Source organism: Petaurus breviceps, unplaced genomic scaffold, assembly GCF_028583685.1.
Source record: "Petaurus breviceps papuanus isolate PSGF00001 unplaced genomic scaffold, PetGlider_PUasm1.0 90591, whole genome shotgun sequence".
Lineage (NCBI taxonomy): Eukaryota > Metazoa > Chordata > Mammalia > Diprotodontia > Petauridae > Petaurus > Petaurus breviceps.
Genome location: NW_027187280.1, coordinates 4,571,381 through 4,586,171, shown reverse-complemented (window position 1 = coordinate 4,586,171; position 14,791 = coordinate 4,571,381). Strand labels below are relative to the sequence as shown.

General features: G+C 40.5%; 1 long non-coding RNA gene across 1 annotated transcript in view; it reads right to left on the bottom strand.

The window, feature by feature from the left end:
* Positions 1 to 5,950: 5,950 nt before the first annotated feature.
* LOC138142483 (uncharacterized) overlaps positions 5,951 to 14,791 on the bottom strand; it is a 28,094-nt gene continuing 19,253 nt past the window's right edge. The window contains exon 2 of the long non-coding RNA XR_011163439.1: positions 5,951 to 6,333. This is a non-coding gene — a long non-coding RNA (uncharacterized lncRNA). The remainder of the gene's footprint in view (positions 6,334 to 14,791) is intronic.

Genomic DNA, 14,791 nt, shown 5'->3' with positions numbered 1-14,791 from the left:
GAAGCACAGATACACGTTTCATATATGTGTGTATGCAGGTATTGCACATATATCCCAGGGAGCTCCAAAAATAGCGCAACTTTAAGTTATTAAGCTTAAAACTACAGAAAGACTTTTGGGAGAATCTGTATACACAGTATATCTGCGTCATAAATATGGAACATGTATGGAATATGTTGATGTATCTATAAATATATCATAATGACCCTTTTTATCTTTATATCACGGTTGTCTGGAGTCTATTTTCAGTGACATCCTTCAGGTGCAGAGGCATAAGGTGATCATCCTGGTGGATTGTATGTGTATAAAGGGTGTGGGCAGAAGATATAGCAAGAAGCTGAGATAACAGAGGGCTAGTTTTTGTGTTGTGCTGATACCCTGAAATATACAAAGACCTGGAAATAAGGCTCTGGCTCATGGACTCCATTACCCATTGGGGATTCTCTAAGAGAAAATAGACAAGAAACACATAGGCATAGAAGGAGTGAATTAGCCGTGATTGGCCTGGGGAAAGAACACCCACAAAAATGAAAATCATGAATTCATTGCCGTATGTAGATGAGGAACCATTCCTTATGAAGGTAGAATGACTTGTCCAGGGTCACTTGGCTGAGTGGTGTCAGAGGCAGGATTTGGACCCCAGTCTCTCTTTGCTCTAGTTACTGTGCTTTTCATGATACTTCACAGCTTCACTTAGTTTTAAGTTCAAGAGTCAAGAAATCTCATCACTGAAAGGATGTTCAGAGATTTTCTTCTTCAACATGAAGCATAAATTCACCTATTAAAAACCTCAACAGTTATCCTTTGTTGAAATGAGTAAGTTACCGTGTACAATAAAGTAAGTTAAAATAAAAGATTTTATTAAAAAAAAAAGACAACATGCCACATTTCCTCCTGTTCCTCATATGTACCGTGGAAGTGACCTTCCTGATGTGCTGGAAGCTCGTGCTACACAGTGCCAGCTCTGAGTCAGCTAAAAGGTTCCTTACAAAGCATGTGGCCCTGTCTCCTTGACAGGAGGAAGGAAGTGGGCAGCTCTTACCGCAGGACCCGCTAGCAGGGAGGTCTGACTCTGGGACTGGAGGGTCAGATTTATGCAGATTGTCATAGGGTGTTGAGATGAATGCGAGAGAGAAAGTTGTGATGCCATCTCTCAGGCACATTCCCACAGGAAAGAAAATAAGGAAAACAAGACCTAGGCAAAGTTGCTTTAGAACAAAGATGAATCCATTGTGGAAAAAGGGTTTAGGATGAGAACTGACAGAGCACAGGGGAGATGGGACATTGGGGAAGGGATTTCAGAACCCTTATTGTGGCTTCTCCACTAGCCTAGGATGGGATCCTGAAAACTGGGAAGAGAAATGTTGAAGAGATGTCCAGTAAGAGTCATCAGAATTGGGTGGAATCAAACAGGCAGGCCTTCCTAGAAGGGGGAAGAGAGGGGATTTTGAAGGAGGTGAAAGGCATGGAGTTTCCGGAAGCATATTTCATATTGCACTCAGTAATTCCAGGACAGACATTGCCCATAAATCCATTACTGAAAGGGCAACATCTTTGTTAAATAAAGAGATCAGGGACATGAGAACCCATCTGGCAATAAGGTGCAAGCTATCCAGATATTTGCACAATTGTAAAGGCAATGGGATTTAGAACTGGGAAGGACCTCATAGTCTCTCTAATCCAACCCATTTCAAGTCACCAAGATTTATTACATCAGTGCTTCCTAACTTAAAAAAAACATGTTGTTTGTTTCTAGGGGATGTTCCTACTCCTTGTTTTATCACAGAAACTCCATGTGTATACTTCCTCCCCCACACCCACATGTGCATATACATAAAACACACACACATACACACACAAGCACACACATGCCATATTCTTTGGTAAGGTAGATATGAAATTAGGAAACCTGGGTGTGAATCCTGACTTTAGGATTTACTAGCTGGGTGACCATGGACAAATCACTTAAGTTCCCTTGAATCTCATTGCTTTTTATATTTACAAACAAAAGAGGTGCGTGGGTGTGTGTGTGTGTATAGGATGATGATACTATTTCTACCTACCTTACAGAGATATTGTTAGGAAAATTCTTTGTAAAATTTAAAATGTTATGGAAATATGAGTTATTATTGTGGTTTTTGTCCTTTGTTCTCAAAGAGGACCATGGCATCAGGGAAATGATGACATGACTTGCAGTTGACTTAGATTTGAGTGAGGGATGGCTATACAAGGTCTCCAGCCTCACTTTCTCCTCCAGAGCCATCTGGGTTCAGCGGCCAGATATTGATCAGGATGTTTGGGGATGGCCCAAGATGCAGTGGGGGACCTTGTCATAATAATAACCTTGAGTTACTATTGAATGAATGAGTGAAAAGTTCTTACTGCTCCAAGTACTGTGCTAAGGACTAATAAAGAGATTATAATGATAATAATAAATATTGTCCCTACTCTCAAGGAACTCCAGCTGTTAAAAAGGAGACAGTCCACTTTGATTGTCCCATCCTTCATTCTCTATTTCCCACACCTGAAGCCAGAGCCAGGCCAAGAGAAGTGAAGCTGTCCACAGGGCAATCTCACCAGCATGCCTCTGAGATGTTTCCAGGTGCCCTGCAGTCTCTGTTAGGGAAAGTTTGCTCAGATCAATGCACCAGGAGAAGCTGACTCCCATCTTATGGGAACTGAGTTGGTGGTAGTTTTGACCAGCTTCCTGTTGGCCCCAAGGATGAGATCCCACCTCATTTGTGGCCAGGTTTGGCTGCCCCTGGTGAGTGGAGTGATGTGCTGAGCAGTGGGGATTAGGAAGTGGAGGTTAGTAAACGGGGAGGAGGGCAGTGGGAGTCCAGACTGAGTACTGAATTCCAGTCTGGCTTTGTGCCTGCCTCCCTGGGTGGTCTCTTGGCAGGTTCTCTGATTGCACAGTGATTCTGTTACTCTTTTGTACACGATTCAGCCCTTGCCTGGGAAGTGTGCTTGGATTAACAGAGTTAAAACACAGCTCAGAAATCTCAGTTCCATTGGCCTTAATATTGTGACATGAAGATTGTGCTTTCCTCCTCCTCCTTTCTTTAGATTTAGTCATTAAATGACACACATCAGTAGGGAGCAAAGGGGAAAATGTACTTCCTGGATTTGTTTTTTAATTCAAGTGAACAGCATTTTAAAAGTAAGTACCTACTCTGACAGGCACTGTCAGTTCTAGGGTTGAAAACATAAAAATTAAATTGTACCCACCTTCAAAAATGTTAAATTTTATTGGGGGAAAATGACATATGAGTAAATAGATACAAAGATTATTCAAATTAGATTGAAAGTAATTTCCATGAGATGGGAGTTGGACTTACACTAACAATGAAGGGGATCAGGAAAGGCTTTATGTAGGTGGTGGCGCTTGGGCTGAGTCTTAAAGGGATTGTGGGGACTAGGGATTCGAGGGGGATGAGACACATCACAGGCATGGGCAAGAACCTGTGAGAAGTTATGGAGATGGGGGATGGAATGGTATGGACAGGGTACAGAAAATAAGCTAGTTTAGCTAGAATGCAGTTGGTAATTGACATCAGCATATGCCTTCTCTAAAGTCTTACTTATCATGGATCAATTGAGGAAGCCCCAAATTCTTGAAGGAAATACCAACAAGGTTTGAGCCCTTCAAATCTTACCAGGGTACAGCAGGAAGACTTTAAACATGGACCCTGTGGATCTCTTATCCAAGGCAGAATTCAGGGAAATTTCTCATCAGGCTAGTTTTGGGATGATTATTTTCTCTTCCTTTCTTTCTTCCTTCCTTCCTTCCTTCCTTCCTTCCTTCCTTCCTTCCTTCCTTCCTTCCTTCCTTCCTTCCTTCCTTCCTTCCTTCCTTCCTTCCTTTCTTTTTTTCTTTCTTTCTTTCTTTCTTTCTTTCTTTCTTTCTTTCTTTCTTTCTTTCTTTCTTTCTTTCTTTCTTTCCTTCCTTCCTTCCTTCCTTCCTTCCTTCCTTCCTTCTTTCTTTCTTTCTTTCTTTCTTTCTTTCTTTCTTTCTTTCTTTCTTTCTTTCTTTCTTTCTTTCTTTCTTTCTTTCTTTCTTTCTTTCTTTCTCTCTTTCCCTCTTTCTCTCTTTCTTTCTCTCTTTCTCTCTTTCTTTCTCTCTTTCTTTCTCTTTTTCTCTCTTTCTCTCTGTCTCTGTCTCTCTCTCTGTCTCTCTGTCTCTCTCCCTCCCTCCTTCCCTTCCTTCCTTCCTTCCTTCCTTCCTTCCTTCCTTCCTTCCTTCCTTCCTTCCTTCCTTCCTTCCTTCCTTCCTTCCTTCTCTTTCTTTTTTTTGGTGGGAGAGGGGGGAGGAGTCACAGTAATGAATTCAGTACCATCTACCAAGTCACAGAGAACTTGTGCTTCATGTTGGTGGGTCAAGAAATTGCCCTCAGGGAACCCTAGACGTTTGAAGTATCAGAATAAAAGATTGCGACAGAGTCTGTCAGCCTCGCCATGTAGTCATGTCATGCATGCTACAATGGAAAGAATAGAGATTCTTAGGAGCTGAATTAAAATCCTAGCACTGCAATGCACTGTGTAAGTGTGGGTAAGTCACTTCCCATTTATGGCCCTCAGTGAAGGCATTAGACTAGATGACCTCTGAGGTTGTTGACCTAAAATCTATAACTTCATGACTCTGTGACTTATGTGGAAAGCACTGTACTGGGCATTGGGGGAGAGGGGCACAGAAACCCACAGAAAACAGTAGAAGATAAGGATTCTACTTGCAATTTTTATGGATTTTCTCTGGTGAAAGACAAGCAGAGGCTAAAGCTTTCCTATATTCACTACATTTCTAGAATTTCTGTTTAGTGTGAATTATCTGAATGTTGTATCTTTATCCAAAATGTAATTTATTAAAAAATAAAACCTTCTTAGTGACATTTCTCCCAACCCCCTACCAAATCTCTATGAGCTATTAGACAGAGGCTTTGTTCCGAGGGCTTTATAACTAACTCCCCTCTAGTATTTTCCACCATGGTGTCTTCAGGGATTGAAATGACCTGGCCCTTTTGTAAGTATCCCATAAAAATCCCATAAATTCCCATAATATAACCTTGCTGATTCATTTTTATTTTTTCTAATAAATACACTAGTTTTGATTTCCTAATATTCACATCCTTGGCTGACTGCCCACTCTCAGCACATTTGGATGGGGGCAGCATAAATAGTCACATGGCTTTTAAGAGGGGCTTGTCCATCTTGATCTAAGGACAGACACGTTTTGGCTTTTTCAGGGCTTATGAAATCTAAGACTATCAGTTGGGTTGGGGCTGAAAAGGAGGTGGGGAATGGAGGGTGGAGAAAGTGATAGCCGTGGTTGATGCCCAATCCAATGAGTATGTATTGAGTCAACTTTCCCTAGTGAGTCTGTTCCCAGCTTCCCACTTATCTCTCTCCTTACACTAGCTGGAGTCTACTCAGAGACGATTTAATTCAATTCAGAAAGTATTTTTTAAAGGCCTATTATATGTTGGGCATTGTGCTAAGAATCAGAGATGCAAAGATAGAAAAACAAATAGTCCTCTACTCTCATGGGGCTTACATTCTGCAGGAAAATAAAAGAATAGCAACTAATATTTGTACAATGCTTTTTATATCCACTATCTGATTTCAACTTTGCAACTGCTCTACGAAGGCTACAAGAATGATCATCCATGTTTCACAGATGAGGAACCTGAAATTGAGTTTAATTGACTGGCTGAAGGTCACACAGCTAGTAAGAGTCTGGGGCATTATTTGAAGTCAGATCTTCCTGATTCCAGGTCTAGTACACTATTCTCCCTACTGAGTACTTTACCAACCTACCTGGCCCTGTGTCACCATGGAGGTGTGACAACCTGCTTGGTTCTCCTTCATGCCCAGGAAGGCTTCAGAAAGACAGAGATGACTCTCACTCTTCTCTCTCTATCTCTGGCATAGAATATAGTTAGCAATTCTGGAATTCTTTTTAAAGGGAGTGTTTTAGTTGCATTTAATTTTTTTCATATTTATTTTTACATTTTGAGTTCCAAATTTTCTCCCTCCCTCCCTCCAACCTCCTTCCCACCCATTGAGAAGGCAAGCTGTTGATGTGGGTGAAGTGGACTGAAGGGAGGCAGAGTTGCACAAGGTCTCCAGTCTCACTCTCTCTTCCATGAGTCATCAAAGTCCAGTGGCAAGACAAAAGTCAGGGCCATTGGCAATGGTCTGGTTTGCAGTGGATGACCCTGGTGTCTTTGATCTCTGACCAAGCTCCAAGTTCTCCAGCTGTCTTCACAGCCATTGGAACAAATTGTTCTCATCTACCCATTCTACCAGATGTCTTCACATGCTGTGGGTAGACACCTCAAGAGAAGCAAGCAATATGATACACATTGTACATGTGAATTCATACAAACATATTTCCATATTAGTCATGTTATAAAAAAGCTAGAAAAATGAAGTGAAAAGTGACATGTCTCAATCTGTACTAACAACTAGCTCATCACTTCTTTCTCTGGAGGTAGATGGCATTTTTAATGATGAGTTCTTTGACATTGTCAAGTTGCATTTAAATTTAATAATCAATTAATTCCAATTCACCAATCATTTATTATATGCCAGTCCTTGGAGAGCACTGGAAATAGACAAAAATGGCACGGTTATGGGGAGTGGGTCTTGCTTTTAAGAAACTTGCATCCTAATGGAACTCAAACAATGCTGTGACAGCTAAAAAAAATGAATGACATTTCATAAATAGAAGCATATTTTCCAGAATGAGGAAGGGAAGACACTGTACCCTGCCCTGGTCAGGCCATATGTGGAATATTTAACAAGATTCTAGTTGCCTCATTTTAGAAAGGATATAAATAAACCAGAGAGTTTCCAGGGATGGACCACCAAGAAGGGTCATTCAGTCAGTTAATAATCATTAAGTCCCTACTATGTGCTAAGTGCTGGGAATACAAAAAGAGGCAAAAGACAGTCGCTGTCTTCAAGGAACTTACAATTTAATGGAGAAGACAATATGCAAAAATATGCAAATAAGCCACATGTAACATAAAAAGAAACTAATTGAGAGGAGGATTCAAAAAGGCTTCCTGAAGAAGATGAGATTTTATTTGGGACTTAAAGGAAGTCAGAAAGGTAGAGTTGAGATGGTAGAACATTAGCATGAGGAATAGCCATATGGGGAACAGCTGTATGGGGAACAGCCAGAGAAAAAGCCTGGAACTGAGATAGGGTCTCTTATAAAAGATGGAGTGTCTTGTTTGTGGAACAGTCAGGAGGCCAATGTCACTGGATTGAAGAGGATGGGTTAGAGTGTAAGAAGACTGTAAAGGTAGGAGGGAGTAGGTAATGAAGGAATTTGAATACCAAACAGCATTTTGTATTTGATCCTAGAGGCAATAGGGAGCCTCTGGAGTTTACTGGTGTCAGTCAGATTTACCTATTAGGAAAATCACTTTACTGGCTGAATGGAGAATGGATTGGTGTGAGGAAAAATGTTATGCAGCAAGACACACCAGCAGGTTATTGTGATAATCCAGGTGTGAGGTGATGAGGGCCTGCATCACAGTGATGGCAGTGTCAAAGGAGAGAAGGGGGCATACTCTGTGTGTAGGCATATCCATGCATGTGCACATGTGTATGCACATACAAACACATGTATTCATACATAAACATACATGTGATGTGAGTGTGTGTGCACATGTTTGCATACAGAGCCAAACCTCCAAAAGAACATTAGTGCCTTGAAAACTGGGATTCTTTCCTTTTTCTTTTTTTTTTTCTTTTTTAAAGCAATTGGGGTTAAGTAACTTGCTCAAGGTTACACAGCCAGGTGTTTCTGGGTGGGTGCTAAGTGTCTGAGCCTGGATTCGATCCCAGGTTATCCTGACTCTGGGGCCAGTGCTCTTACTCTCTGTGCTACCTGGCCACCCCAATTCTTTCATTTTTTCTTTATATACCCACTGTGTAGCACATATGCCTAGCACATTGTTGTTTGGTCATTCAATCATGTCTGATTTTTTGTGACCCCATGGACCATAACACACAAACACAGTCTGTGGGGTTTTCTTGGCAGAGATACTAGAATGATTTACCATTTCCTTCTCCAGTGGATTAAGGTAAAGAGAGGTTAAGTGACTTGCCCAGGGTGACACAGCTAGTGAGTGTCTCATGATGGATTTGAATTCAGGTTTTCCTGACTCCAGACCTAGATCTCTATCCACTGAGTCACCTGGCATATAGGAGATGCTAAATAAATATTCTTGACCAACTGATTGATACATGTTGATCTAAAGGACAGAAGCAGGGCCAAAGGGCAGAAATTTTAGGGACTAAGATTTTCATTCAATTTCAGATTTTCTAATAATTAAAAGTATTGAAAAATGAAATAGGTTGCCTTTTTAGGTATCGAGCTGCCCATCCCCAAAATATTCAATAAGAAGCTGTACAATCATCTGTTAGGGACACTATACAACCAGGGAACTAAATAACACAGTAGAGTCCAAAGAAGACTTTGCTGGGATGGAGGAGATCAAGGTTCTCAATGGCATAGTTACAGGAAAACTAGGGAGCTCTGGGAAAATCCCATTCCCTTGTAGTTCCTTCCATACAAAATGAGGGATGTGGACAAAATTATCTCTAAGATCCATCCCACACACAACATTTTTTGTTCTACAGTCTCTTCCAGTGCTAAAATGCCATATACCTGGGATTTCCAGGGCAGGGGAAGACAGAGCACTGGGATTGGAGTCAGGGAAGCTCAGTTAGAATCCCAGTCCTGGCCTTGCCCTGCCTCTGTCCTCCAGATCAATGCATGTCAATCAGTCAATCAACAGTATTTCTTCAGCACTTAATATGTTACAGGCACTGTACAAGGCTGGAAATACAAAGACAATAGTAAAAGAGCCCTTACTCTCAAGGAGCTAACATTGTATTGAAGCAACCATACATCCATATGCATGCACATACGCACTGTAGACGAGATACAAATATATGCATATACACACGCACACATGCACGTGTACATAAAATACATGTATAATTTCCCCTATGCACATGTATGTGTACACGTAGGGTGTGAATGTATGCATACACACATGTTATATGTACATGTGTATGAGTATATGCATACACACATAGATAGATAGATAGATAGATAGATAGATAGATAGATAGATAGATAGATAGATAGATAGATAGAGATATACTATACTTTCCTGGAGTTAGTATTCACAGCAATGAAATTCTCCATCCATTGGAGCATGGAGGTAAGACATATCCATAGTGCCTAGCAGTGCATTGAGTAACATAGGTATATAACAAATGTTTGCAGAATATAATTTGGGGAATTCTGACCAGATCTCTCTTTCCCTGTCACCAGGTAGGCTCTCTTCTACCAAGATCTTTGACTCTGGCTCCTTAAGGTGTTGAGAAGTCTTGCCTTTCTTTTCTCTCTTCCCTTCTCTCTTGCTGCTTCCCTGTGTGCAGCCTTTGAGGTCAGGGCCTGTACTTTATTTATCTTGGAATCTTCGTGTACATTTGGGCACTCACAAATGTTGGCTGTTTGGTGTGGCCTTGGCCAAGCCTTTGCAGGATCAGGAGGACATTAGTCTTACTTCCTCTTTGACTGCACATGTAATTAAGTCTGGCTCAAGTTTTGTTTCCTGTAACAGCTCAAGTCTAGCACAGTTCTGGCCTTAACCTTTATGATCAACCTCAAGACTAGAAGTACAGTGGAAATAACTCTGAATCTGGAGTCAGAGGACCTAGGTTCAAATCCCCTCCCCATCATTGTTTACTACCTGTGTAACCCTGGGCAAGGAATTTTTATTGTTCAGTCATTTTTCAGCCACATCTGGCTCTTCATGACCACATTTAGGATTTTCTTGGCAAAGATACCATCGTAGGTTGCCATTTCCTTCTTTGGCTCATTTTACAGATGAGAAATCTCAGGCAAACAGGGTTAAATGACTTGTCCAAGATCATGCAGTTAGTAAGTGTCTGAAGCTGGATTTGAACTCAGGTCTTTTTGACTCCAGGTCTGGAGTTCTATCCACTATGCCACTTAACCTCTTCTATTTCTTTATCTGTACAATAAGGGGAATGAAGACTAGACTATATGGTCTGTGAGGTCATTTCTAGCTGTAAATCTATGTGGTTCTATTTACTAGGATATAGAAATAGCAAAGAATTCCAATGGCATTAACACACACCTTGTTAGTAGAGCATAAAAATGTGTATGTATTTTTTTTCCCTGAAGAGAAGGTCTGGTGGCTAACCTCTAGAAGTCATTTCAAGGCAGGAAATCCTGAGACTGGCTGGTAACTGGTTTCACAAGTGAAAGTCTGTCTGCCCCTTTACTCAAGGGTAAGGAGAAGCCGCCACCCTACTGAGACACCCTTCTTAACACTGGGAGTGGGTTTTCTCTTCATGGTTATGAAGTGGAACAGAAACCTTTTGTTCCTAAAAGAATCTGGAGGAGAAGGAAATACCCCAAATTCAGCATAAAGAACCAAGGAAAGGAACAGAGTCTTAGCTTGAGAAGAGTTTCAGGAGGAGGCGTCCAGCTATGGGAAGATGCTGCGGCTTCATGAGCAGAAATAGCTACTAAAAGATGCTTTGAAATGGGAGACAAATTTGGAATTTAATCACTGGAAGCAATCCAATGGTCAGAGAAAAAGGAGCCTAGGAGTTAGCGCATAAGCTCCCTCTGCTTCCTCACTGACCTCTACCACAAAAGCGTTGGGGGATCCTCTAAGCCACTTATTCTTTCTCAGGTTTAGTTCCTCATCCGGTAAATGAGGATAATAGTAATACCTTCCTTGCTTCCTTTTCAGGGGGCGGTGGAGGAATAAAATGCAACAACAGAAGAGAAAACACTATGAAAACATACTAAATTTTAAACATGTATAAGATATTATTATCTTCTTCCCCAAAGCCTTCCTCTTAATGCCCCACAGTGGCTATGCCAACAGTTAACCAAACTAAACTAACGACTTTGATTATGTGTTGGGGATAGACTACTAGACTATGTTGCTGAGGCAGCTAGGTGACACAATGGACAGAGAGCTACACTTAGAATCAGGAAGACCTGAGTTTGAATCCTTCCTCAGATACTAGCTGTGTGACCCTGGGTAAGTCACTTAACCTTTCTCCACCTCAATTGTCTTTTCTTTTTTCTTTTTGTTGCAGTTGGGGTTAAGTAACTTGCCCAAGGTTACACGGCCAGTTATTTTGTGTGGGTGTTAAGTATCTGAGGCTAGAACCAATCCTGAGTCCTCCTGACTCCAGGGCTGGTGCTCTTACTCACTGTGCCACCCAGCTGCCCCTCAATTTTCTTATCTGAAAAAATAAGGATACTGTGAGTGACTAGAGCACTGGATTTGGAATTAGGATTACTTGAGCTCAAATCCTAGCTTAGACACTTGCTAACTTTGTACCCTCTCTCATCCTGTTTCCTCAATGTAAAATGTGCATAATAACACCTACTTCCCAGGGAAAGTAGGTGGCACAGTGTATAGTGCCAGACCTGGAGTCAGGAAGACTCCTCTTCCTGAGTTCATATGCAACCTCAGAAAATTACTAGTTGGATGACCCTGGACAATTCACTTAACCCTGTTTGCCTCAGTTTCCTCATCTGTAAAATAAATTGGAGAAGGAAATCCAGCATCTTTGCCAAGAAAACCCCAAATGGGGTCATGAAGCAAGGGACATGACTGAACAGCAACAACAAAACCTCTCAGGCTTGTTGTGAGGATCCAATGGGATGATGATTGCAACGTCACCATCTCCTTATTGGTGAAGTTTTGTACAGGGCCATCATGGTCAAGTTGGGAGAAGCAGGTTTATCACCACCAGAACTGAATCACAGCAACAAACTCATAAAAATCATTAGCAAGAAGGGCAGAGAAGCCTTCATTTCCTAACTGGTGAAATCAAGCTTAATTTGAAACTCTGAAGAAGAAAGAAAGTATCCTTTATTCAGAAATTCTGCTCTGAAATGCAAATACCCCTGGAAATAAGACTTCAAGTCTTATTAATACCTTGGTTGGATTAGTTTCTGAGATAAGTAACTAGGTGTCAGTGAAAGTGGAGTCTTGAACAGAAGGCAAGCCAGTGCAGAAGAACAGTCCCACCTAGGCTCTGCAGTAAAAGTCTCAAATCTCAGGCATAGAGGGGAACAGCATGACAAACAGAAGTTGGGAAAGACATTCTGGGATCACCAAGAGAAGGGAGAAGGACCTTCAAAGTTGATGGGGAGGAGAGGGAGTTTGTGATAGACTGTCTTAGTTTACTTCCCAATTTTACCTGGGACCAATCCATCAAATGTAATTCAATAAGCATTTATTGAGTTTCAGCTGTATGCGAAATGTTGTAGGCATTGGTGACAGAAAGACAATATACAAAAATCAATCCCTGTCTTTAAGAAGCCAGTATTTTACTCATCCAGCAGTTGTCAAATGTTTTTGATCTTGAGGTTCCTTTACACTCTTTATTTTAAAGACTTTTTATTAAAAAAAATTATGGACTGTCAGTTTCAAATTCTCTCCTTCCCTCTACCTCTTCCACACCTATTCAAAAGGCAAGAAACATGATATCCATTATGCATATGAAGTTATGCAAAATATATTTCAGCATTAGTCATGTTTGGGGGACGGGACAGTGGGAAGAAGCAAGAAAAATTAAGGAAGGAAATTTTTTTTCAATCTATTTCTCTATCTGGAGGTGAATAGCACTGTTCATCATGAGCACTTTGGAGTTGTGGTGGATAATGTAGTGAAAAGTTACTAAATTCCTCAGTTGATTATCATTACAATAGAGCTATTACTGTGTACATTTTTCTCCTGCTTCCTCTTAGTTCACTTTGTATCAATTCATACAAAGCCTCCCAGGTTTTTCTGAAACCATCTTCTTCACCATTTTCTTATAGCACAATAGTATTCTACCATAATCACATGCCACAATGTGTTCATCCAATCCCCAATTGATGAGCATCCCCTCAATTTCCCATTCCTTGCAACTATGAAAAAGATTTTCTATAAATATTTTTGTACGTATGGGTCCTTTTCCTTTTTTCTTAATCTCTTTGGGGTATAGAACTAGTAACAAAAAAATGCTAGGTCAAGGGATATAGCCCTTTGGAAATAGTTCCAAATTGTTCTTTAGAAGGGTTAACTAACTCATGGCTCCACCAACAGTGCATTACTGTGCCTATTTTCTCACATCTCCTCTAACATTTGTCAACTTTCTTTTCTTTAATCTTAACAAATATGATGGGTATATTTTAATTTCCATGTCTTTAATTATTGCTGATTTAAATCATTTAATTGGTAACTTTTATTTCTTCCTCTGAAAACTGCCTGGTCATAACATTTGATCATTTAACAATTGGGGAAAAGCTCTTATTTTTTATAAATTTGGCAGAGTTCCATATATATTATATACGTATACATCACACACACAGATATATATGGGTACATATATGCATATATATGTTTGGTCAGGTTGTTCTTGCCCCAATAACTGGGATCTTTGGATTTATCGAACATTAGGTTACCGTGCTCATTTGCTTCTGCGTGTTGTATACCTAATCTATTCCATTAGTCAAATACTTTTATTTCTCATTCAGTACCAAATTGTTCTGATTACTACTACTTTGCAATATAGTTTGAGCACTAGTGTTGCTAGGCCGCCTTAATTCACATTCTCCTTTTCATTGATTCTCTTCATAATCTTGACCTTTTGTTCCTCCAGATGAATTTTATTATTTTTTCTAGCTCTACAAAGTAATTCTTTGATAGTTTAATTGGTTTGGCACTGAACAAGTAAATTAATTTAAATAGTATTGCTTTTTTGTTATATTGACTCAGGCTACCCATGAACAATTAATATTTCTCTAATTATTTAGATCTGTTTTTATTTTGTGAAGATTATTTTATAATTTTGTTCATATATTCCTGTGTGTATCTTGGCAAGTAGACTCCCAAGTATTTCATACTGTTTGCAGTTATTTTTAATGGAATTTCTCTTTCTTTCTCTTTCTTTTGGATGCTGTTGGTAATATATAGAAATGCAAGGTCCTATTCCAGCAACCGCACCCCTCAGCACAAGGAGGCCTTAACCCCATTTTTGACGAGTAGTGAAGCCCTGTCCCAGGGCTGACCAACAGTGAGACCCTGCCCAGGAGCCTACTAGCAGAGAGACCTTATTTCTATAGTAACCCAGTAGCAGGGCCCTAACTCTGGGACAGAGCAACAAGAGATCTCTCCTCCAGACCCAATCTCTAGGAAGACTCTGTTACCATAGCAACCCAGCAGCAAGGCCACACCCCTTGGAGTAGTCCAGCAGCTAAATACCACACCCAGAGGAGGCCAATGAGGAGGCTCCTTCCCTACCCCCCAGTAAAAGCCAGAAGGGAAGCCTATCCTCCAGAGAAAGCAAGCAGCTAAGCTCTGAAGCCCAGTGAAAGCCAGCAGTAAGACCCAGGAGCCCAGCACAAAACACTTGGGACAGTGCAGGATAAAAGCCCAACTCTCACATTAAAAACAACAAATCACAAAATAAGGCAGGAAAAAAATTAGCAAAAACAACAACAACAAAAGAGCTCAACTATCGTTACTATGGTGATAGGGAGGATCAAGGCATGAACTTAAAAAGGACAAGAGTGTACAAATGGTTAGATGTGAAGCTGCCCTCCCCCAAATGTTCTAAGGCCCAAAAGGAATTTCCAAAAGAGCTTAAAAAGGATTTTAAAAAGCAAATTAGAGAAGTCAAAGAAAAATTGGGGGAAAAATGAGATAATGCAAGAGAATCA